The following is a 23,885-nucleotide window of genomic DNA, read 5'->3' on the forward strand; positions in this document are numbered from 1 at the left end:
ATCTCATGAGATGAAAGATAAGCGAATGGCAGAACAAATTAGATCAAATGGTTGTCAGCTGCCAGAGTATTATGATCCCTAGGAAAAAAACAAACAAGGCTCAAAGGAGCAAATTGTTGCATTTGAAATGAGGTAAAGTCGAAAGCTGAAACTAAAATTATAGGAAAAAAAGAGGCCCTGGCCTAGTAGCTCAGTTGGTTAGAGCATTGTTCCTGTATGCCAAGGTTGTGGGTTCTATCCGAGGTCGGGGCATATACAAGAATCAACCAATGAATACATAAATAAATGGAACAACAAATTGATGTTTTTCTCTTTCTCCTCTATCTCTATGTCTCTCTCTTCCTCTCAATATCTAAAATCAATAAAGAAAGAAAGAAAGAAAAAGAGAAATTAAAGAGAATCACAAAATGTAAATTGGAAAACATCAAACATCAATGGAAACCAAAAACTTCACAAGTGTCTAACGTGTAACAGATGTATTGACTTTATGTTAGTGTATTAAAGTATTGGTCATTTTACGTCCTAGTATTTTAGTTATGGGGTATCAAGGAGAAGAGTAAACATCACTCCAGGACCTTACATCCTTTTCTCTAGAAGGGACTAGTGAATTTTTAGATGTATACATGTTAGTTGTATTATGTCAGGTGGAATTATGACTCTGTTACTGTCTCTGAACACACTTTAAGGAAATGTGTATGGGTGCCAAGTTGACAAGAGGTAGGGTTGTGATGATTAATTCAATGTCATCTTGACTGGGCTTCAGGTGCCCAGACATTTGCTCAAACATTACTCTGGATGTGTCTATAGGGTTGTTTCCAGATAAGATGAACATTTGAATCAGTAGACAGAGGAAAGCAGATTGGCCTCCCTAACATAGGTGGGGCTCATTCACATAAATTGTAGACCTAAACAGAGCAAATAAAAGGAAATTTTTCCTGCCTGACTGCCTTGAGCCAGAATATTAATTTTTTTCCTTTCTTTGGTCTTGAACTGAAATGTTGGTTCTTGGTTCTTGTTCTACCAACTTTGGAAGTAGAACTATACCTACATCTTTGGCTCCCCTCAGTATACTATTTGCTAATGCAGATCTGGAGACTTCTCAGCCTCCATAATTCTGTGAGCTAATTCCTAATAATAAATCACTCTCTCACATATATATACATATACTTCTTTTGTTGTTGTTGTTTGCCATTTAATCATTGTTTTAATTTTTTCAATTACAGTTGCCATTCAGTATTATATTACTTCCAGGTGCACACCCCAGTGATTAGGCATTATATAACTTATTAAGTGATTGTCCTGATAAATCTTATACCCATTTGATACCATACGAATGTGGCTGGATACTAAGAAGATGGGGAAATTTCTTGACAAGTGGAATAAGGGACCCTGAGATAATTAAACAAGGCCATACAATTTAAGCAATTTACAGCCAGCTAATGAATCACCAAGGACACTTAGGAGCAAATGGTGTGACCAGGGGTGTCCGACCTGCAGCCCATGGGCCACATGCAGCTCAGGATGGCTATGAATGTGGCCCAACACAAAATTGTAAATTTACTTAAAACATTATGAGATTTTCTTCTGATTACGTGTCACACTGTATTTAACGTTTGGCCCAAGACAACTGTTCTTCTTCCAGAGTGGCCCAGAGATGCCAGTAGGTTGGACACCTCTGATTTATACGTTCCAGACTGCCCTGGGGCAAACCAGCCTTGGTCCCAGTCCCTCTCCAATAATATCCTTTAAAATAAAACTAACCAGAAAGCAAACCCTAACCACTGTATGTGCACATTTTAAATATTCTGTTAAGACCCTCCCCTGAGACCTCCCCTAGGATTCTGGCAGCCAGCCAAAGAAATATAAAAAGCCTCAAGACAAAGGATCTACAGGGTGCTCTTGCTAAAGTATGCCCATGCCTTGTATCTCCGTACTCTTTCTCCTAAACTCTAAGAAACCCCACAAGGTTTGCAACGGGGGGAGCAATAGGCAGTGACAACTCATCCCAGGCTTACTCCCTGAACCCATCTCCAAGGTGCTCCTTTTTTCTGACTGTCTCTCTCCTGTTGCTTCTTCAACCTTAAGCCCTTTCTTTGTTTCACTGTCCATTGCTTGAATAAGCATACTCTCAAAATCACCTCGACTCAAATTGTGTAATCGTTCCTACATGAGGTCAAGAACCCACACACTGCCAGCAGGCCTGAGGCAGACCCACTCTGGGCCCAGACCCTGCCTAGTAACACATAGTTATTAAAATATTATTGAATATTCCTTATGTTGTATTTTATATTCCCGTGACTGTTCTGTAACAAACAATTTGTATTGCTTAATCCCTTCAACTTTTTCATCTCTCTCCCCCAGACCCAAAACTGTCTGGCAACTGTCAAAATGTTCTCTATCTATGAGTCTGTTTCTGCCCTGCTTATTAGTTTACTTTTTTTAAACCAATTGTTCATAGATATATATTTATTGTCATTTTATTGTTCATAGTTTTTATCTTTTTTTCCTTCTTAAAGAAGACCCTTTAACATTTCATATACTAGTTTGGTGGTGATGAACACCTTTAGCTTTTTATTGTCTGGGAAGCCCTTTATCTGTCCTTCAATTCTAAATGATAGCTTTGCTAGATAGAGTAATATTGGTTATAGGTCCTTGCTTTTCATCACTTTGACTATTTCTTGCCACTCTCTTCTGGCCTGCAAAGTCAACTGACAGTCTTATGGGAGCTCTCTTATACACAACAAACTGCTTTTCTCCTACTACTTTTAGGATTCTCTGTATTCAACCTTTTGCATTTTAATTATGATGTGTGTTGGTGTGGCCCTCTTTCATTCATCTTGTTTGGAACTACATTTCCTGGACTTGTATATCCAGTTCCTTCACCTGGTTAGGGAAGTTTTCTGTCCTTACTTTCTCAAATAGGTTTTCAATTTCTTACTCTCCTTCTTCTCATTCCAGCACCACTATGATGTGAATGTTGATACACTGGAAGTCCCAGAAGCTCCTCAAATTACCTTCATTTTTTGGATTCCTTTTTCTTTTTGCTACTCTGATTGGGTGTTTTTTGCTTGAGGTGACTCTTGGCTTTATCTACTCTACTGTTAATTCCTTGAAAATTATTTTTTATTTCAGTTAGTGTATCCTTCATTTCTGACTGGTTATTTTTTAGGGTTTCTATATCTTTTATCTGTATCTGGCAGTTTGCTCACCTACATTTAACTTAGTTCTTTTTCTGGAGATTTCTCCACTTCTTTCACTTGGGACCTGTTTCTTTGCACATTTTGGTTTCTTCCCTAAGTTTGCTTCTATGTATTAGGTAGAGCTTCTACATTTCCAGATTTGGTAGAGTGGTCTTTGTGTCATAGGTGTCCTGTAGGGCCCAGTGGTACGACCTTCCCAGTCACCCCAACTGGGTGCTTCAGGTGTGTCCTGTGTGGGCTGTACGCATTGTCCTGCAATAGTTTAGCCTTGATTGCTGTTGGCATCACTGGGAGGAATTGACCCAGATCGATTAGCTGTGAGGACCAGATATGACTACAAAGAAGATGCCGTTCTGCAGGAACTGACCCTGTGGAGCAGGACTTGCTTTAGCGGGGCTTTGGTGCTCACCAAGATTGTCCCTTGAGTGTGTCACTTACGGAGGTGGTAGAGTTGTAATCCGGCATGGTCTGAAGCAGCTGCACTGGCTCTAGGGCCTCCAGGAAGATGCAAGGTCAGGCACTGCCTGTACCCAGTCTGGGGCCACCCAGCATGAGCTATAGAGTGATCTGCAGATGGCTCCCACTTTTGCTGGCCTTGGAGGTATCCAGAATAGGCCAAGCTTAGAACCAAGGCCAGTTATCACAAGTTCCAGCTTTGGGTCCACTTAGCAAGAGGTGCAGGGCACACCAAGGCCAGATGCTGCTGGTTTGCAATTTGTGGAACTCCGACAGATTTTAGGAAAGTCCACAGTTAGAGCCAAGACAGGCAGTTTGTATGGAAAACCACTGGATATGGCTTGGGTGGGCCTGCAAGTTGGGTGGGATAGGGTCTCAGGGAATCACCAGGGTGGGATGAACAGTGTGAACCAGGTTAATGAAGACTCAGATATGGCACCTACCTGCAGGGTAAGGAGGAGTCTCAGAAAGGAGTAATGGCTTCTGCCAGCACTTTTGTCTGGCAAAAGCTGTCTCTCCAGCTCTCATTCTGATGCCAAACAATTCAGTTACTCCCTATATGTCCCTGATGCCTTTTCAGCTGCTGCTCCACTGTTGAAGTTCAGAGTGAGTGAGTCCAAGTAAGTCTGTTCATAGGCCCTTTAAAAGGAACTGCCTGGGACTCCAAAAGCCCTCCACCTCCCTCAACCACAATCCCTGTTGGTTTTTACAGCCATATGTTATAGAGACGTCTTTTCCTGGCTCTGGAACCCTGGGCTAGGGTGCCTGGTGTGGGTCTGGGACCCCTTGCTCTTTAGCAGTGCAGGTGGAGGGCCTCTGCAACTGAGATATCCCTCCCTATTTTTGTATACCACACATAGGTGTGGGACCAGCCTATTCCTCATCTCTGCCCCTCCAACAAATCTTGGTGTGGTTTCTTTATATCCTTAGTTATAAGACTGCCATTCAGTTAGATTTCAGGAGGTTCAGGAGGTTCTGGTTGTTCTGTAGTTTTGTTGTAATTTTGATGTGATTGTGGAAGGATTCAAGTACTGTATTTACCTTCTCTGTTATCTTTATTGGACGTCTGGCACTATTTACTTCTTTTGAGGAAAAGAATAGAATAGAGAAATGTAGAAGAATGAAAAGAGGTAGGACTCATGAATAACATCTTACTTATTTCATTCTGTCCAAAAATTCTACTTTGTAGGAATTCTCTTCTTTAAAAAAACTCTTTAAGAAATTCCAAGCCTGTCACAGAATTGAATATTCAGAACATTGTAGTATGCTTGCCAGTATTCGAATTCAACTAATTACACCCGCCTGTATCAATAGTCTTTGAAAGTAGTGTTAACAGCAAAAGCAATGTGAAATGCATTTCTAATGACTTGGATATCTTGGATGTGATATGCAGGGATCTGGGAGGACAAGAAATAGATCAATCTCTTCTTTCATTTGAAGATAATGACTTTAGAAAGGAAAAGAGGCTAAAAAACGTGAATACCTAGCTACATCAGTGACGTTGAAAAAAAATATTTGAATTTCTGGACCAGTTCTTTTGCAAAAGCCATTCTGGCACCCCTTTTTTTTTTGATGATTTTATAATTTAATTTTAAAAGTTTTTAAAGGACTTTTTATGTTCTACAGCTAATAGCCAACTTTGTTAGCTAAGGCTTGAGCTTGGAGGTAGCAAACACATAACAAGTTTTGGGGAACCTAAAAATCAAGATTTTTAAAGACTTCTTACGTTCAGGACTTCCGCCAAGATGGAGAAGTAGGTGGAGGGTCCACCTCGCCTCTGTGCACAACCAAATCTAAGAACAACTATTTTTAACAGCAGTCACAACCAAGCCACACGGAAAATCGACAATACGGAGTCCAAAGGACAGCTAGATACTCGGCTGGACTGGTACGAGGAGCGAGGCCAGCAGTGGAGCAGGTTAGCAAGAAAAAATTCCCGGGGCGGTGCGCGGTACACGCAGGCAACCGAGGGCGCTAATCGCCAGCAAGCTGGCTGCCGGAGCGCACAGGGAAGAGGCGCAGTCGGTCGGTCGCGCGCATTTACGTGTGGAGAAACCAGTGAGAAGGGAAACCCGCGCGGTGCAGCAGGCTCGCAAAATTAGGATCGGATAAGCAAGCCCGAGGCGTTTGAGTGACTGGATGCGCTGGGCTAGCGGAGAGGAACGCCATTGCTCCCTCTCTGACCACGCCCCCACACACAGCGTCACAAACCAGCGACCTGGGTCGCCCCGTCCTGGTAAACAACTAAGGCTTCGCTCCGCTCACTTAACAGCACGAATAGACCAAAAATGGCTCTAGGACAACTCAGAGCCCCAGAACCGATAGACCTAAGTGATGAAGAAATAGCCAGTCTTTCAGATGCACAGTTCAAAACACTGGTTATAAAGATCCTTACAGAACTGGTGGATTTTAGTCACAAATTAGAGAAACATATGGAAGCTAAATTAATTGAAATGAATGCTGATACAAAAGATACCAATAGTAATGGAAAGAAAATTGGGACTCAAATCAAGGGAGAGGACCAGACGGAAGAAAAAAATGATCAAACAGAAAGGAATGAAGAAATAAGAATTCAGAAAAATGAGGAGAAGCTTAGGAACCTCCAGGACATCTTTAAACGTTCCAACATCCGAATTATAGGGGTACCAGAAGGGGGAAAGGCACAACCACCAGTTGAAAAATTATTTGAACAAATAATAAAGGAGAATTTCCCCAAGATGGCAAAGGAAATAGACTTCCGAGAAATCCAGGAAGCTCAGAGAGTCCCAAAGAAGTTGGACCCAAGAAGGAACACACCAAGGCACATCATAATTACATTAGCCAAGATTAAAATGAAGGAGAGAATCCTAGAAGCAGCAAGAGCTAAGGGGACAGTCACCTACAAAGGAGTTCCCATCAGACTGTCAGCTGATTTCTCAAAAGAGACCTTACAGGCAAGAAGGGGCTGGACAGAGGTATTCCAAGTCATGAAAACCAAAGATCTACAACCAAGATTGCTCTACCCAGCAAAACTTTCATTTAGAATGGAAGGACAGATAAAGTGCTTCTCAGATAAGACCAAATTCAAGGAGTTCATCATCACCAAGCCCTTACTATATGAAATGTTAAAGGGACTTACCTAAGAAAAAGAAGATAAAAAAGATGAACAGTGAAAGGACAGCAAACTCACAGTTATTAAGAACCACACCTAAAACAAAAGCAAACTAAGAGGATAGCTAGATCAGGAGCAGAACCATAGAAATGAAGATCACATGGAGGGTTAGCAACAGGGGAGTGGGAGGAGGGGAAGGGGGGAGAAGGTACAGAAAATAAGTAGTATAGACAGTAGATAGAAAATAGATAGGGGGGAGGGTAAGAATAGTAGGGGAAATACAGAATCTAAAGAATTTGAGACACATGTTCATGAACTAAAGGGGGAAATGGTGGGGGAGGGGGGAATAGAGCAAATGTAATGGCATAATCAATAAAAAAAAAAGACTTCTTACGTTCAGAAAATTAATTATCTACAGCATAGTTTATTACAGCTCAATTCGAGGGCTGTGTAAATCTCAGAATCCAGGTACTGTGGATCAATCAGTCTCTTGTATTTAATTTCACAATTGTAGGCCTGAAGCAATTTGCCTTATAGTGTTTATCAGGAAATGGAATGGGGCATTATTTGAGTTGCCCACCATCTTTACCCATAAATAATGAAGAATGCTTCAGGCCTACAATGCACCAGAATGGCCCCTTCAGAAGAACTGAGGATACGTGGAGACTGACTTAAGCAACACCCACTCTTTAGTTAAGAGAAGAGAATCCAGGCATCTGACTGGAGAGGATACCAGCAGCATGTATATTTCATTCATTCATTCCTCATGTTTGTTGAAGACCTACTAGGTGTAAATAAAGTATGCACGGAACACACATTATGTGCTGGAACACTCCATGGGAACTTAGAGCTATGTCTACCCAGCCCCCAATCCGCAAGCTTCAGGTCTTCTCACCCAGGGCTTCTTGATCGCTTATTGCCCATTGCGCAGGCGCACATGCAAACCACGCCTAGTACAGACGCCTCTGCGTGTGCCGTGACCACGTGACTGAGGCGCTCAGCTCTGTTCTTAAAGTTTCGTGGAAGGTGATGGAAACTCATTTTCTCCTTGGGAAGATTTAGATGCCGAGGAACTGACTGGACAAGTAAGACGGCTCAGGGTTTGTGGGGAATGTGGAGGATGAGGGGAGGCCGTTTAGAAACTAGGGAGGTTCTCAGTGAATTAAAGAGAGAACGTTAATTATCACGAGGTTCAGGGCTTCCTGTCTTGGGCCCAAAAGTGGGCATCCGAGGAGCCAGGGGCCTCAAACGGAGGGTCTTGTTCCTGCGCCCCCTCTGCCTCCTGACTGAGAGCCACGAGGGAGCCGCATGCCTCTCCGCAGCCTGGGGTTCCGAGGCCCCGGTAGGGAAGAGCCCAGTGTGCTAGACGTGACCTCACCTCGACCCGTTCCCTTCAGCCTCGGGTCTCGGTTTACCGAAGGCAGAAGGGAACGCTTCGAATCCTCCGCGCCCTTGCACGGAGTAGGGCGTTTGGAGTGCTCAACTGGGCCTCGGGCGCTGGGGCGCTGGGGCGCTGTATCTCTGTGGGGCGGCGGGCAGGTGGTGGGGTAGGGTGTGGCTTTGTCCGGGCGCCGCCTACTCCGGGCCTGGTTGGGGGGGGCTCACGCGGGACTCGAGGCTCCGGATCCCCGAGGCAGGGAACACCCCCCCCATCCCCCCGTGGCGGCTGCTCTCGGAACACAGCGAGGAGCCCAGCAGCCCCCCCCCCCCTGGCGGCTGCTCTCGGAACACAGCGAGGAGCCCAGCAGCCCCCCCCCCCCCCGTGGCTGCTCTCGGAACACAGCGAGGAGCCCAGCAGCCCCCCCCCCCCTTGGCTGCTCTCGGAACACAGCGAGGAGCCCAGCAGTCTGGGGCGCCCGGGCTGTCCGCGGGCCGCCACCCAGCAGAAGCCGCGCGCGCGAGGACGATGCCTGCGGGTGCTGGCCGCCGGCGGTCTCGCTGCAGACACCGGCGGACGTGGGGACGCTCGGGTAGGCGAGGGCGGCTCGGGAGAGGAGCCCGCGGAGAGCTGGCCCCGACTGGCGGGCGGGCGGGCTTAGGCGTCCGGGGATGCGGCCGCCGCGTGTCCCGGGCGCTTTGGCCGTTGTGAAGGCAGAGTGGAAATTTTGCGGGACTGCTTCGGCTTGGTAGTTCTTGACTTTTAGGAGGAACATACTGATACTTTTCGGGCCGCTCAGGACTGTGGGTGCAGAAAAAGTCTCCTGAACATCAGGTAATTTAATAGCCTAAGCCTATCCAATACTTAATTTTAAGGCAGTTTCCACCCTTGCCATGCTTGTGGCTGGACTTACTCCATTTGTCTGGAATGCTCAATTTGAGGTTCATAGTGGCCGTGTAGAAAAAAAGTTTAATAGTGATGTTACAGAAAGTGGAAAGGCTGAGGGTTACTGGTGACTCCAAGGCATTACCAGGCATTACCCTGTTACCCTCAGTTTTAAAAATTGTGGGTTCCAACACTTCTTTCTCAGCCTTTTGGCTAAGATCAGGTGTAGTATCTGTTCTTACCAGTTTAAAAATTGTGGGTTCCAAGTGCAATATGAAGTACTCCAATACTGTAAGTGAAGTGTTCTTTGGGGGATGGCAGGTGAGTATGGGACTACTTCAACGTATAAAGTCAGAATGACCCAAAATTATAATTTACTTAAGTTTTTGAATTTCCTTTTTAACTTACGTGTTAAGTATAGAGGGAATAGAAGTGATACAAGCTTTAAGGAAAGTGTGATTGAGTTCGCATCTAGAAAATTGTTATTTTTACTTACTAGGCATTTTGTAAAGGTTTTAGGCTTCTCTCAAAATATATCTATCATTGCTGATTGGAAAGGAAGGCATTTCAGACCAAGGGGGTTGAAGGAGTAGAATCATTATTGGGGATATTTTTCAGTGCTCTGTCATAACTTCCTTCAAAGTTTCTAATTAAAAAAAAATGTCTTTACCTTATTGCACTGTTAAAATTCTGAACCTTCCTTAAACATAAAGATGTCAAAATTTTTGAGAAGATGCCTAAGCATCTTGATTACCCATGCTTATTTTTCATTTTAAACATTTATTGAAGAATTCAAATAACTAGGAAAGAAATGGTAGAGTTCAGTTGTGAACTAATGGGAAGATAGCTTAACTTTTAAAGTTATGTTTTACTATACTGAAAGGATGGCATACTATACCTGGATTACAAAATTTTTGAATTAGAGAAAACAATCACTGTTCTTACAGTACCCAAAGATTTATTTTTTAAAAATTGGCAATTATGATTTTGGTAAATATATTACTTTGGTCTGCTTTTTCCGTATTCCTATTTTCTCTCTCACATACTTCAAAATATCTTTGCTTTCATGAAGGATAATTTAGGGGATTTGAAGTGCCTGCATGTTACTCTGTTAGATTCAATGGAATCTGATTAAGTCTGTCACCCCAAAATGTGCTGCACAAGTGGGATTAGTTTTCAACTTTATTCAGCTATGAATAAAAAGGTAAGGATTACCTTTTTATTCATAGTTTGTAACTTATCCTTACATATCAAAAGGAAGATTTTTTCAGTTCGATTCATCAAATATTTCCAGAACTCCAGTGTTTTATTGATTTTATCTGTTTATGAGTGATATGGTAGGCTGATTTGTTTGAACTTTTTAATAATTTTGGTTTTATAAAGTTAGCCCAGTAGTAGAGTGAGATTGACAGAAATTAACTTTTTAGAACTAGCTCCATTTTACAATATTTGGTAAAGTTGCATAATAAGGTGAGCATAGTTCAGAAAATGTTAAACTCTTAATGTAGTGTAAATTTGATTATTGCTTTAATGAGCAACTTTGCCTATTAAGATAGTCCCTGAAGTCTTGTAGAAACTCTATACCTTGGAATGTATAATCCACATAATACAAAGCGTTTGTAATTACCACTCTGTGAAACTAATGAAAGCTGCTCCTGAGAGCCTGTCTTTAATTACAACAGCTGAGACTTTGGTGGAGCTGCAACTGCTGCTTTCACCAGTGTGGCTGTGAATGTATGTGGATAATTAAATCCTAATCAGAACCTAATTTTTTTTTGGCTGGCTTTGGTAGTGCTTACTGGACACCAGATATGCAAAAACTATTTTGATTTTAGGTTTTCTAAATGGTTTAATCCACTGTAGTGTAGCTCAACTTGAGGACAGTGATCCAGTAAGAGAACATCAGTGATTTGAGTATCTAGCTAGTCGGGATACAAATCTCAGACCTGCGCAAGTGCACATGCATCAATGGTGGAAGATATTTTACTTTTTCTGATGAAGGTAAATCTTCATTTTCTTCACTTAAAAAAAATAAATGTAAAAGTTAGCCATTGTATAGTTACAGATTGAACAGCAAGTTTATAAAGTGAGAGAGTGTGTGTATGTGTGTGTTTGAAAGAGAAGGAGATAGGGAAGAATGAGTAAATAACATTTTTTTATATTAAATCAGGAGGAACCATTGTAATAGTCTTCTTTCGAGGTTCTTAACTTAGGATACATGGTTTTCAATGATTACTTGCAGCCCCTAATTATTTGCAAAGAAATGTGGATTTTGTTGAGGAAAAGATGTAAGGTTTCATCTCTCAACTGTGAGACACCCCTCCCCCAGAAACAAATTTAGCATTAATGAACTTTAATGGTTGTTTTTAGAGGAACTCATTTCAGTTTTATAAACAGAGATAGCTAGATAGTAGGAGAGCCAGTACTCAAACCTGGGTTTTTAACTGCCAGTCCTTTACTTCTTCCCTCAATCCGCATTAATTGTACCTTATAGTAACATCTTTTTTTTTTCCATTAAGAAAAATCAGTTTAATGCTATCAAAAGGTGATGTTGACTTTAATTCTGTTTGCCTTCACACCACTGCCCTGAGCCTTCATTCCAGGCCACATAGAGGACCAGCACCACATGAACAGCAACCACTGCAGCAATAGCAGCATAAAAATAGCTGTCTTCATTGGACATCCCAAAGGCATCTTCAAAAACATAAGATTTAGTGGTGGTGAAATATAACCCAGTAGGTACAGTGGTCATTAAAGCTCTGAAGAACCAGGAGAGTCTTCCGAGGAGAGGCTAATAAACTTTACTTTCTGACGCTGTGTGGCTGCAGTGCGTTCAGTGTAGCTTTATCAAGGCACCCCATGGCATGGCCATCAGGAGCAGGTTCTCTTAGGCAGACTGGACTCTCCCAGTGGCCACACTGCAGTGGCTTGGCAGACTACTGGTGGAGGTAGAGCACTGTGACCTCTTTTGGTAGGTCAGTGTTTTGTGGCTTACAAGTAAGGGTTTGTTTTGAGAAACACTTAAAGTTCATATAAACATTTTAAGGTTGGATCTTAGCAGAAACTATGAGCATAAAACTAATTATCTTTAAAGGGAGATACGAACAAATATTTTTAACATAAATAGATGAAAATATTGCCACAAATTTTGTGTCAATATAATGAAACAAATCAAGGGACAAAACTTGCACAAAATTAAATTCTTTGCTAGTAGAATTACATATTGTAGTGGTGGTCAGAGAAGTCTATAAGCCTTTTGAGCTTGAAATGGTAGTCTTAAGTTTTATTCATCCTTTACATTTTGTGTGGTATGTCTTGTATGAAATCATATTTAGCCAAGGAATTAGGAAGCAATTTCAGTGAATAGCAGCACAACAAATTTTAAAGAAAATCCATGAATCCGCCTTTCTCTCTTCCTAGAAAACCTGTTTTTTTGTGTGTTTGCCTATGTCTGTCAAGCCTATTTCAGTCAGTTAAACCTAGCATTTTAGTTTTTCCAAACTTATACCTACCCATGTGGGGTATTTTGCCCATACACATACAAGCACCTTTATGGATGTTTGTTCTCTCTTAAGGCTAAAGAAAAAATCAAGCCTTTGCAGATTTTTGAGAAAGAAAAGGAATGTTAAATGATTAACATTAAGCTGTAAGGTTTACAAAAATTACACCTCCTATATGATTAAACATGTACTAACAAGAGCTAACATGTATCCTGTGCCAGCCATTGTTCTGTGTGTTGCATGTGTTCAGTTAATCAGTACAGCAGGAGAGTATTGACTAACTGAATTAAATAAGTAGATATTTGTTAACTTTCTCATTTTTATATATGAAACAAGTGAGGCACAAGAGAGAGAAGATGACTGGTCCAAAGTTGGATATTTAGTCAGGGAGAGAATAGGATTTGGAACCAGGTGATCTGACTTTACCAGACTCACTGAAAATACTTTCCTTTAGCCCTGGTGGATGTGGCTCAGTGAATTGAGCACCAGCCTGAAGACCAACAGATTGTCTGTTCAATTCCTGGTCAGGGCACATGCCTGGGTTGTGGACCAGGTTCCCAGTCCGGGGTGTGTGAGAGGCAACCAATTGGTATTTCTCTTGCACATCGATGTTTTTGCCCCCCTCTCCTCCCTTCCTTCCCCCCCAAAATAAATAAAATCTTTAAAATTTTTAATTTTTAATCTATGACATGAATGTGTCAGATAATTTTCTTGTAGAAAAGAATCTAAACTACTTAATGCTAAATTAAGGATAATTATTTGCTACAGATTTGAAATGTACAGTTCTCTTGCACATTGATGTTTCTGCCCCTCTCCTTCTCCCTTCCTTCCCCTCTCTCTAAAAATAAATCTTGTAAAAATTTATCTTTAATCTATGACATGAGTATGTCAGATAACTTTAAGGAATCTAAAAGACTTAATGCTAAATTAAGGATAATTATGTGCTTCAAATTTGAAATCTGATGGCAAATTACTTTTTTTGGTCACCTTATATTTAATGTGACTGTCCAAAAGTAGGACTAAAATTTCAGTTTAATGGAAGAATACTATCAAAAAGAAAAATGATTCCAGTTTATTTTTCTGCTTGGGCAGGGGGTGGGGTGTGGATATGAAAAGTATTCTAGTTACAGTACTTTTCTCCTTGGGACTCCATATTCAGATTTTGCCTGTATGTGTCTTTGAAGTCCTTTGAATCCCCAGTCCATCTACTAGGTGTAATTCCCACCAGGTTTATTTCAATGTTTTAGACATTACATGATTAAACTACTTCTACAGAATATTTGAGAAAACTGTTATTTATTTAAGTCAGGTAGACTCTTAAAATAAATTTAGTGTTAGAAATAGATAAATGATATTAAAAACAATCCTTGGTAAGATCATTAGTAAGGATGCACATTATTAGCTTGTTGATGAAATGAAAGAAGACTGAATAATTGTCAATTCTTAACCTCAAATTTAAATATGAAAAATTAAAATTTTAAACGAATATTCTACCACTTTCATGAAAAGGATGTATAATTAAATAAATTTATTTAGGAATTATAATTATGTGTTAGTGTTTTCTAGGCATCACTTCATTTACATAGTCTAATATTAAATAGTTAACTTTTTTAAAAAAGATTTTTTTACTTTATCTTTCTGGCCTCAGCCATACATTTACTTATTTTAGATTTAGCAAACCATAATAGGTGAATAATGTCTGGTAGCTATATTTTCCATACCAAGATGTGGACAAAATGAAACTATTGCTGAATTCTTTGGACCAACACAAAAAGATACCATAATATTTAAAAATGAGAGGAATATCTTGAAAAGCAAGAATTATTCAGTGCACAGTTTTAGATTAGGGGGCAATCTGAGGGCTACTCTTGGTTTTTAACTAGATAACAATGCAGAGTGGGAGGAAAGGTTGACTCATTGTTGGTTCAATCCAAGAAATGCCTTGTGTATTACCTGTATAGTTATTTGTCCTACATTAATAAAATGAATTGTGTGGATTTTTAGATGTGATCAGTTTTAGAGATTATATTGTTTGTTACAGAAGGTAATTGATAGGTTTTCTACAAGGATTAAACAAGGTGCTCTTATTATTATTTTTTTTCCAAGAGTTTTATGTTTTTAATTCCCTTGAAAATTTTATGTCATTATCTTTAATCATCTGATTATTCCTTTGTATTTCCCTAATGTCTTTTAAAGTCTCATAGCCATAATAGATTAGCTACTAATCTTATCCCTGTGCTTTCATAACAACTCCCTAACTCCTTTTGCATGTAATTTCCATCTGCTGAGCAGAGCGTGCTCAGTTTGGGATTTTATTGATTGATCTATTCTTCATCTTTCGCGGCCCCTGGCACACTTAACTTCCATATATTACACCCTTCTAGGAACACATCTAATTTCCAGGACTTTCCCTAGGCAATCATCTCTCTTTATATCAGCATGGAGAGGACAAGAAATGGCTGTAAATTAGCAAAGGGTTTTCTTTCTGGCTGTTTTCATTTGCTTTTCACTATGTTTTCAATACAGTAACTTAGAGGAAGGTATTCTTTATATTCAATATTTGGGCTCACTAATAGTAACAACTACCCTCTCATTGTGTTCATCTATAAACATAAAACAAGATATGTAGAGGAGGAGGGTAGGTAATCCAGGTTATTTTCCTTGTTGTGAAATAAGTTGCACGTTACCCTTTGTTCACTCTGTGGTAGGTAGAGTGGTTCTATTTTGGTCACGCCAGTCAGAACTTGGGCATTTAAGGCTGAAGAAGACTAGGACTGGAGGATCGAGTTAGTGAAAAATTGATGAAATGAAAGAAGACTGAATAATTGTCAATTCTTAACCTTCTCAAATTTAAATATGGAAAATATTTCCTCACCTTTCTCTGTAACTAGGATGACCTTGGACCTTTGTGGAACCTGATCTATTTTTACTCAAGCTCCTAGACTCCAAAGGGAAACCCGGGGACCCCTTAACTTTAATTATTCCCCTGATGAAAAGCAGCTAGACTGGAAATACTCTTTTCCGTAGCTTAGACTCTTGGGATAGTCTTTAAAGCATGTAAATTACTTTTAACTTTCCTTTCATTTGACTGTGTGTAATTAGATATAGGATACTCTTGGACCTGGAGGGAGAGTCTGCCCCAAATTTTTAGAGAAATCTACCCATATAGAACAGGACATTAGGACTTTAAACAAAATTAGGACTTTTGAGTCACCACAAAATCATGAAAATCTTTGAGTACTAGCTTTTGCTTCTAGTTTAGGAAGCCCCTCATAGTGGAGGTTGGTAGATCCAACATAGACAACTGGACATAGGTTATTGTGATAAAATAGTTAAACCGCATTGTTTAAAAGGTAATCCCTCTCTTGGCTACTTTCCTTGCCCTGAGGTTAACAAACTAAATCTCAGCAACAGGTATAAATGAATAAGGCTTAAAAAATGTGCTGGTAATCCTTAGTTGTTTTCCTTCCTGGAGTACCCAAATTTTATTGGGCTGGATGATCTAGCTTGGTGATTCTCAAAATGTGGTCTCTAACAATCAGAGTAACTTGGGAATTTATTAGAAATAGAAATTACTTGGCCTCAATTCAGTCAGTCATACCGAATTGGAAACTGGAAGTGCAACCCAGTAATCTGTGTTTTAACAAGCCCTCTCAGTTATTCTGGTATATGTTAAAGTTTGTGAAACATTAACCCTAGGGTATTAGGGATGAACCATGGTTTGTTTTTTGTTTTTTGGGTGTTTTTTTTTTTTTTGCTTTGCTAGTCCATTGCTTTAATATAAATATCTTATTCTTCAATTGAGTATTACTGCCTATGTGAACACCAGGAATAGGCAATCTCTGTTACTAGTATTACACTAAATGACACCCAGGATAAAAATTGTTGATGGCCTTCACGGTACTTTTCTACTTCCTTGTCTTTCCTTCTTGCTGAGTGCCTGGAAACAAGGCGTAGCTGCTTGGTAAATACTTACGAAATGAATTAAATGCCTGTCTCCATTTCATCCCCAAAAGGCAAAACCACATTCTTTTCTTCTCTTCCTTTTTCTTTTCTTTTCTTTCTTTTTGATTCTTTCTCTGCAGGAGTGTTAAGCCAGAAAGTGAATTTCCTGGTTAAGAATATTTCTTTCTCCTCATTGTGACACTGGTTGAAAGAGATTGCTGATAATAAAAATAAAAAAGAAGAAGGGGCTAAAAGAAATGATTTTTATGTAGTTTATTGGATGCGTTTCTCACCTTTAATTATCCAACTATAAATGTCAAACATAGCTTACATCAGAATCACCCAGAGAACTTGACTGCTGGGGCTCAAGTCACAGACTGCTGGACCCAACTCCTAGGGTTTCTGATTGAGTAGATCTAGGGTGGGGCCAGAGGGTTTGCGTTGCCGACAAGTTTCCAGCTATACTGATGCTGCTAATCTAGGGACCATAATTTGAGAACCACTGCCCTTAGTTCACTAAGACCAGAAACATAGGTAATTTCATCAATGTGAATTTTAGTTTCTGGTGCTTTTTAGTTCCTGGTTCCAGCCAGTGTTCCATAGTTGGAAAGTATCGTACACCCAGATAACTTACTGAATAATATTTTTTTCTAGAGGTGTCGGTTAAGATCTTTTTCAGTACAAGATTTTTTTAAAAGCTTTAAAAACTGACTCAAAGCTCAACTACCTAAATAACTGAATTTAACTGAGTGGAATTGATTCCATACCCAGATCTTGCCACACTGATCACTTCATTTCTCTGCTTTTTTTTAACCTCAAGTTTTATGGAGAGTTTAGCTAAGCTACTTCATTGCTACCTCAGCATTCATTTTGTTTGCTGAGCAGTCTGCAGTGACCTTACGCCAAGACTAGGCCTCTCTCGTGAGTGCACGTCCTCAGTAGTAGCCCTCAGAATCACAAGCAAATAGAAGTTTCTGGTATGACTTCCCCAACAGCCCTTGTTATCAACATTCTCCTCTGTCTCCCATTGTCTTCCCCTTAGAAAAGACCCCCATGTAGCTTACTGGAATCCTGCTCTTTTGGTTTGAGTTGTTCTGTCGGTCTCTGGCCCAGGAATCCCAGCTCACTCCACATAGACCCTCATAAAGGCAGTGCCCCAGGTCATGCCTCTCTCTCTCCCTCTGCACTGTGCTTTGACCTACCTGAGTAGTCCCTTGAGGCATTTTAAGGACCTGTGAGTAATAAACTTCTCTATTTAAATTCCTCTTGTGGTCTGTTGTTGAACCTTGACTCACCATCTGGCACCCTGTGCTCCACTTAATAAGTGTTAATTTGACGCATTCATAACAAGCTTGCTTAATTTTCCAATATAATTTTATACCCTAACAAATGTTGCTGGTGTATCATATAAGGTGATAATTGCGTCTCTATTTTCTGCCCTCAAATACAGAGGTTCCTAAAGAATGGGAAAGTTGGCATTTCGACTGACAGCTGAACATAATTTTGTAGGCTTGACTCCTTGACACTTGTATTCTTAAATGAGTCACTGTAAGCATCTCCTGAAACTGGTTAAAATGAGGTAAAACTGAAGCTTTTTTCTCCCCAACTATTTTATAAGCCTTTCCAACCCACACACTGGGTAGTTTAAAGAAGAAAATCTGAGATATAGGCATCCAGCAGAAGAAAGGCCTGTTTGGGTGTGGTTGGTAGGGTAATGATGTGGGCATGATCATTTATAGTTTTAATTTGAAGATTTCACCTAAAATGTCATACGATGGGTTGGGTATGATGTTGTTATGTTACAGAATTAAATGCTTATGATTTTGTAGTAAAAGATTTTGTAAAAAAAAAAAAAAAAAGAGAGAGGTGTTATTTGTGCCAGTCTCTGTACTTCAAAGAATAATTATTCATTTTTTTAACAAAAATTTTTAAAGACTTTATTTTTTAGACAGAGAGGGGCAGAGAGGGACAGAAATATTAATGTGCAGTTGCCTCTTGCATGCCACACACTGGGAACCTGGTCCACAACCCAGGCGTGTGCCCTGACTGGGAATTGAACCAGTGAACTTTTGGTTCACAGGCCAGCACTCAGTCCTCTGAGCCACACCAGTGAGGGCAGAATAAGAATTTTTATGTTTAATTGTAACATTAGTTGAAGACTTTCAGCCATATCCACACAAATAAATACATATTTCTGCATATTAAATTCAGAGTTATTATCCTGGATAGGTTCTAGTAAATAAAAAAAGTATTGACAGTTATTTAGTTTTTTTTTTTAATAGGCCAAGATTGTTTTTATCTTTAGGGTTAATTTTAAACTTAGGCTGATGTTCTTTTTTTTTTTTTAATTTTTATTTAGTTATTTTCGGTTTTTTTTTTTTATGTGACTTTTTTAATTTAAATTTTTCGTTTTTTAAATTACATTTTATTGATTATACTATTACAGTTGCCTGAATGTACTCCCCCCTTGCCCCCCATGCCCCCCATGCCCCACCCACCCAGCACCCCCACTCCCTCAGGCAATCCCTACACCATTCTTAAGTTTCACAGACCATTCATGTAAATACTTCAGCTACTCCATTTCCTATACTGTACTTTACATCCCTATGGCTTTTTTTTTAAGATTTTTATTTATTTATCTTTAGAGGACAAAGGAAGGAGAGAGGGAGAGAAATATCAGTGTATGGTTGCCTCTCGTGTGTCCCCTGCTGGGAACTGGCCTGCAACCCAGGCATGTGCCCTGGGTAGAATTGAACTGTGATCCTCTGGTTTGCAGGCTCTCGCTCAGTCCACTGAGCTACACCAGCTAGGGCCCTATGGCTTTTCTGTAACTACCTATTTGTACTTCTTAATCCTTTCACCTCTTCACCCCTTCCCTTATCCTGCACTCCCATCTGACATCCATCAAAATGCTCCTGATCTACGATTCTGTTGTTCTTATTTGCTTAGTTTGTTTTTTAGATTCACTTGAAAACAGGTATGTATTTATTGCCATTTTATTGTTCATAATTTTTATCTTCTTTTTTTAAATAAGTCCCTTTATCCCTGGCTGGTGTGGCTCAGTGGATTGAGTGCAGGCCTGCAAACCAGAGGATCACAGTTCGATTCCCAGTCAGGGCACATGCCTGGGTTGCAGGGCAGTTCCCAGCAGGGGACACATGAGAGGCAACCATACATTGATCTTTCTCTCCTTCTCTCCTTCCCTTCCCCTCTAAAGATAAATAAATAAAATCTTAAAAAAAAAAAAAAGATTCTCTCTAAAAAAAAAAGTCCCCTTAACATTTCATATAGTAATGGTTTGGTGATGATGAACTCCTTTTTCTTCTCCAGGAAGCTCATATTTATCTACCCTTCAATTATAAATGATAGCTTTGCTGGGTAGAGCAATCTAGGCTGTAGGTCCCTGCTTTTCATGACTCTGAATATTTCTTGGAATCTCTGCTAGCCAGCAAAGTTTCTTTTGAGAAATGAGCTGACAGTCTTATGAGAACTCCTCTGTGGGTAACTAACTTCTTTTCTCTCACTTCCTTTAACATTCTCTCTTTATCTTTAACCTTTGGCATTTTAATTATAATGCGTCTTGGAGTGGGCCTCTTTGCATTCATCATGTTTGGGATTCTCTGTGCTTCCTGGACATGCATGTCTATTTCCTTCACCAAATTGGGGAGGTTTTTTTTCATTATTTTTTCAAATAGATTTCCAGTTTTTTTGCTTTTCTCCTGGCACCCATATAGTGCAAATGCTGAACCTCCTGAAGTTGTTCCAGAGGCTGCTTATACCATCCTCATTTTTTTTATTCTTTTTTCTTGTTCTGACTGGTTCTTTTTTTCTTCTTTATGTTCCAAATTGTTGATTTGATTCTTGGCTTTATTCACTCTACAGTTGTTTCCCTGTAAATTGTTCTTCATGTCAGTTAGTGTGTCCTTCATTTCTCATTGGATCTTTTTTGTGCTGCTGAGGCCCTCACTAAGTTCCTTGAGCATCTTTATGACCAATGTTTGGAACTCTGCAACTGATAGATTGCTTGTATTTTGTTTAGCTCTTTTTCTGGAGTTTTGATCTGTTCTTTCATTTGGGCCATGTTTCTTTGTCTCCTCATTTTGGAAGCCTCCCTGTGTTTGTTTCTATTATTAAAAAGAGCTTCTATAACTCCCTGTCTTGGTAGCATGGCCTAATATAGTAGGTGTCTTGTAGGGGTCCAGTGGCACAGCCTTCCCTACCACTCAAGCTGGGTACCCAAGGTGCACCTTTTGTGTGGGCCCTCCTCTTGTAATTGAGCCTTGGTTACTGTTGGCAGGTCAATGGGAGGTATTTACCCAGGTCAGTCAATTGCAAGGACTGGCTGTGACCACTGATCACGAACTTTTGCCCTCCGTAGAAGATCAGCTCCGCAGGGGCAGGGTGTTAGTGTTCTGACATGGTCTGTAGCTGTCCACTAAGTGTGCAGGTTCTGGAGTTTCCTGGGTGATGCAGGCCAAGGTCAGCCCCCACCTTTGTTTTGCCTGGCCACCCTGCCTGAACTATAGAGCAATCTGAGATGGCTGCTACTTGTGCTGGGGTTGGAGATTCCCAGGTGAAGCCAAGCTGTGTATGGGGCCTGGAGTCTCACTGAGGCCTGCTGTTGCTTCTTTGAGAGGATTTAGGAAGTTGTGAAGCTTGAGCCAAGACTAGCCATTTATGTGGAAAAGCTACTACTGTTAACAGCTGTAACTTGGGTGGGACAGAGCCTCAGGTGATCTGCAGGACACCTGGGTGGGACCAGTGTTAGCCTGGTTAGGAATCTCAGAAAAGGTGCCTGCCTGCCGGCTCTGTGGCTGTGCTGCCTTTCTGTCTGAGAGAAAGCTGTCCCCAGCTCTTGCCACTTCAGCTCCTCCCTATACACTGCTTGTGCCTTTTAAGCTACTACCCCATGCCTGAGCTCAGAGAGTGTGAGTCTGAGTAAGCTTGTGTTTGGGTTCTTTAAGAGGGAGTGCTTGGAGCTCCAGAAGTTTCTTCCACCAACTCAATTCCTGCTGGGATTTGCAGTGAGAAGGTACGGGAACTTACCTTCCTGGCTCTGAAAACCTTGGGCTGGGCGGCCTGGTGTGAGTGTGGGACTCCTCACCCTCAAAATATCCCTCCCAGATTCTTATCCAGAGCACATGGATGTGGAACCAGCCAATTCAGTGTCTCTGCCTCTCCTACCAGACCGGATGAAGGTGGTTTCTTTGATTCTGTAGTTGTCAGACTTCAGCTTCATTTCTGCCAGTTCCGAGTGATAGTTCTATAATTTAGTTGTAATTCTGATATGGTTGTGTGAAGAGGCAAGTCGTGTTTACCTGTGTTGCCAACTTGGCTAGAAGTCTCTCGTTTTCCTTTTAATGGAATACCTCCCACAAATTTATGGAAAAGCTTATCAGACTCAGTACCCTTTGTTAAAACCTGTAGTTGGTAGTGTTCTGTAATTTTAATGTCCTCATAGCCATATTCTTTTCCCTTAGTCCAAGGGTTTTGTTTGTCACTGTTTTCCTATTCCAAAAAGCCTGGGACACCACTGAGGAAGAAGTGTCTTTGTGTTAACATCCTTCCTTGAGTGATTTTCTGGTCAAACTGAAAGATAGTTTTTCACTTTCATATCTGCATACGTACGTGTTTTTTATACTTGACAGTTGTGTTAACTTATGTTTCCTTCAGATTCTTATTAATGTACTGACTTAAAAATTATCCTTTAACTTGGTATAATTATAAAAGACATGCAAATGTCACTAATTTCTAAATGTATATGTTAATCATTACTAAATATTTTATACCACCATTGATATTCTAAGTGAATGCCAGCATGAACATCATGGAAATTTGTAAGGATATAGACTATCACTATCAAATTGTTCAGAATTTCTAGTTCCCACATTATTTGGCATTTCATTATATGCAGTCTCATCCTTATTTTCCTTAGATTTCATGAGTATAATTACCCCAATTTCTTTTTATTTTCTCTATTTTTATTTCTTTAGGTCTCTTGGGCAATGACAGTTTATTAAAGCACTTCAGTAAAACATAGGCAAATAACATCAGTAAAGGGTGAAATGTTCTGTTTAAATGTTTTAAAATGTATAGTAATGATATTTTTAAAAATATATCTACAATGTCTATTTTAAATACCTTATTATTTTCTTGAATGCTTAACTTGGAGAAACAAAAGAATCTAGAATTTGGAAGCCATCACAAATTTTGCTGAATGTCTAATAAAAAGTACCTTTCTTAAAGAATTTGTAGCGTTTTAATATATAGATTAGTGTACCCCACAGATATTACCATGAAATTAGTAGTGTTATTGTGGTATTTTAGCATTATCCTGAAATCAAGGAGTAAGTAGTAGTATCCTGAAATCAAGACATAAGCATGAAGCTAGTTATAATAAGTCATTTAGATTTTTACTGATTACAGTTTGTTACTGTTTCCATGATACATACAATCAGAGTTAGGATTTAAATGCCTCTAAAAAAAAAAAAAACACCTTAAGTCCTGGCTGATGTGGCTGAGTGGATTGAATGCCAGCCTGTGATAGGTCACCAGTTTGACTCCCAGTCAGAGCACATGCCTGGATTGTGGGCCAGTCCATGGTTGGGACACATGTGAGAGGCAGCTGATTAATGTTTCTCTCATAATTGATGTTTCTCTTTCTTTCTCCCTCCCTTCCTTTCTCTCTAAAAAATAAAGAAAAAAAATTTAAACATTTGTTGTATAAGCCTACAAGTAGGACCACAGAGAAAAAGTAAACGGAACCTGAAAGTGGAAGAGAGAAGTTTAGGTATAGGAGGCAAAAAATTTTGTAGTTCACAATACAACTTTCAAACTTTCTGAAAACTGATGAGAAGAGTAAAGCTTGGGGTCCTAATGGGTCATAGCCTGAGGGTTTGGGACCCCTGCTCGAAGTGACTGGCAGTCTGGATAATGGATGTCAAATGGTCTTAACCTGTGAACAGGTTCGGAAAGTTCAAAACTTTCAAGTTTTCAGGCTAGTTAAAATAAGAATAGAACCATCTCCTCATGCCTCGATCTATTTGATTTTAGTAATTTTGCAGCCTGACTATAATGACTCCCATTTTATTTCTTCACTTTATTATTTCTTTGCTCTCTAAAGTGGCTGTACCAGTTTATATGATGACCAAAAATACATGAGAGTTCTGGTTATCCGTATAAACTGATAAATTGCTCTCCTCCTCATTCCTAAATCACCAAGTGCTTCTCTATAATTTACTGATTTCTTTCAAAGATAATTTATACATAGGTAGGCAAACACCGTTACATTTACATTATTGTTTTTCAAGCATAATAAACAATCTAAGCATATGTAAAATAAGAGTGTTATAATGAACCCTAATGAAGCTTCATTTATAAACTGTATAATGCAAACACAGATACCACATTATTTTCCCTCCTCCCCAGTG

The 23,885-nt window shown here is 40.0% G+C and overlaps 2 pseudogenes; one reads left to right on the forward strand and one right to left on the reverse strand.

Moving 5' to 3' along the window:
* The first annotated feature begins 9,203 nt into the window (after nucleotides 1-9,203).
* On the forward strand, nucleotides 9,204-9,297 carry LOC119036930 (uncharacterized; annotated as a pseudogene).
* A 2,270-nt stretch (nucleotides 9,298-11,567) lies between these two features.
* On the reverse strand, nucleotides 11,568-11,871 carry LOC119036817 (vacuolar ATPase assembly integral membrane protein VMA21-like; annotated as a pseudogene).
* Nucleotides 11,872-23,885: the final 12,014 nt, after the last annotated feature.

The sequence above is a fragment of the Artibeus jamaicensis genome, unplaced genomic scaffold (genome assembly GCF_021234435.1).
Source record: "Artibeus jamaicensis isolate MK-2021 breed Jamaican fruit bat unplaced genomic scaffold, CSHL_Jam_final scaffold_833, whole genome shotgun sequence".
Classification (NCBI taxonomy): domain Eukaryota; kingdom Metazoa; phylum Chordata; class Mammalia; order Chiroptera; family Phyllostomidae; genus Artibeus; species Artibeus jamaicensis.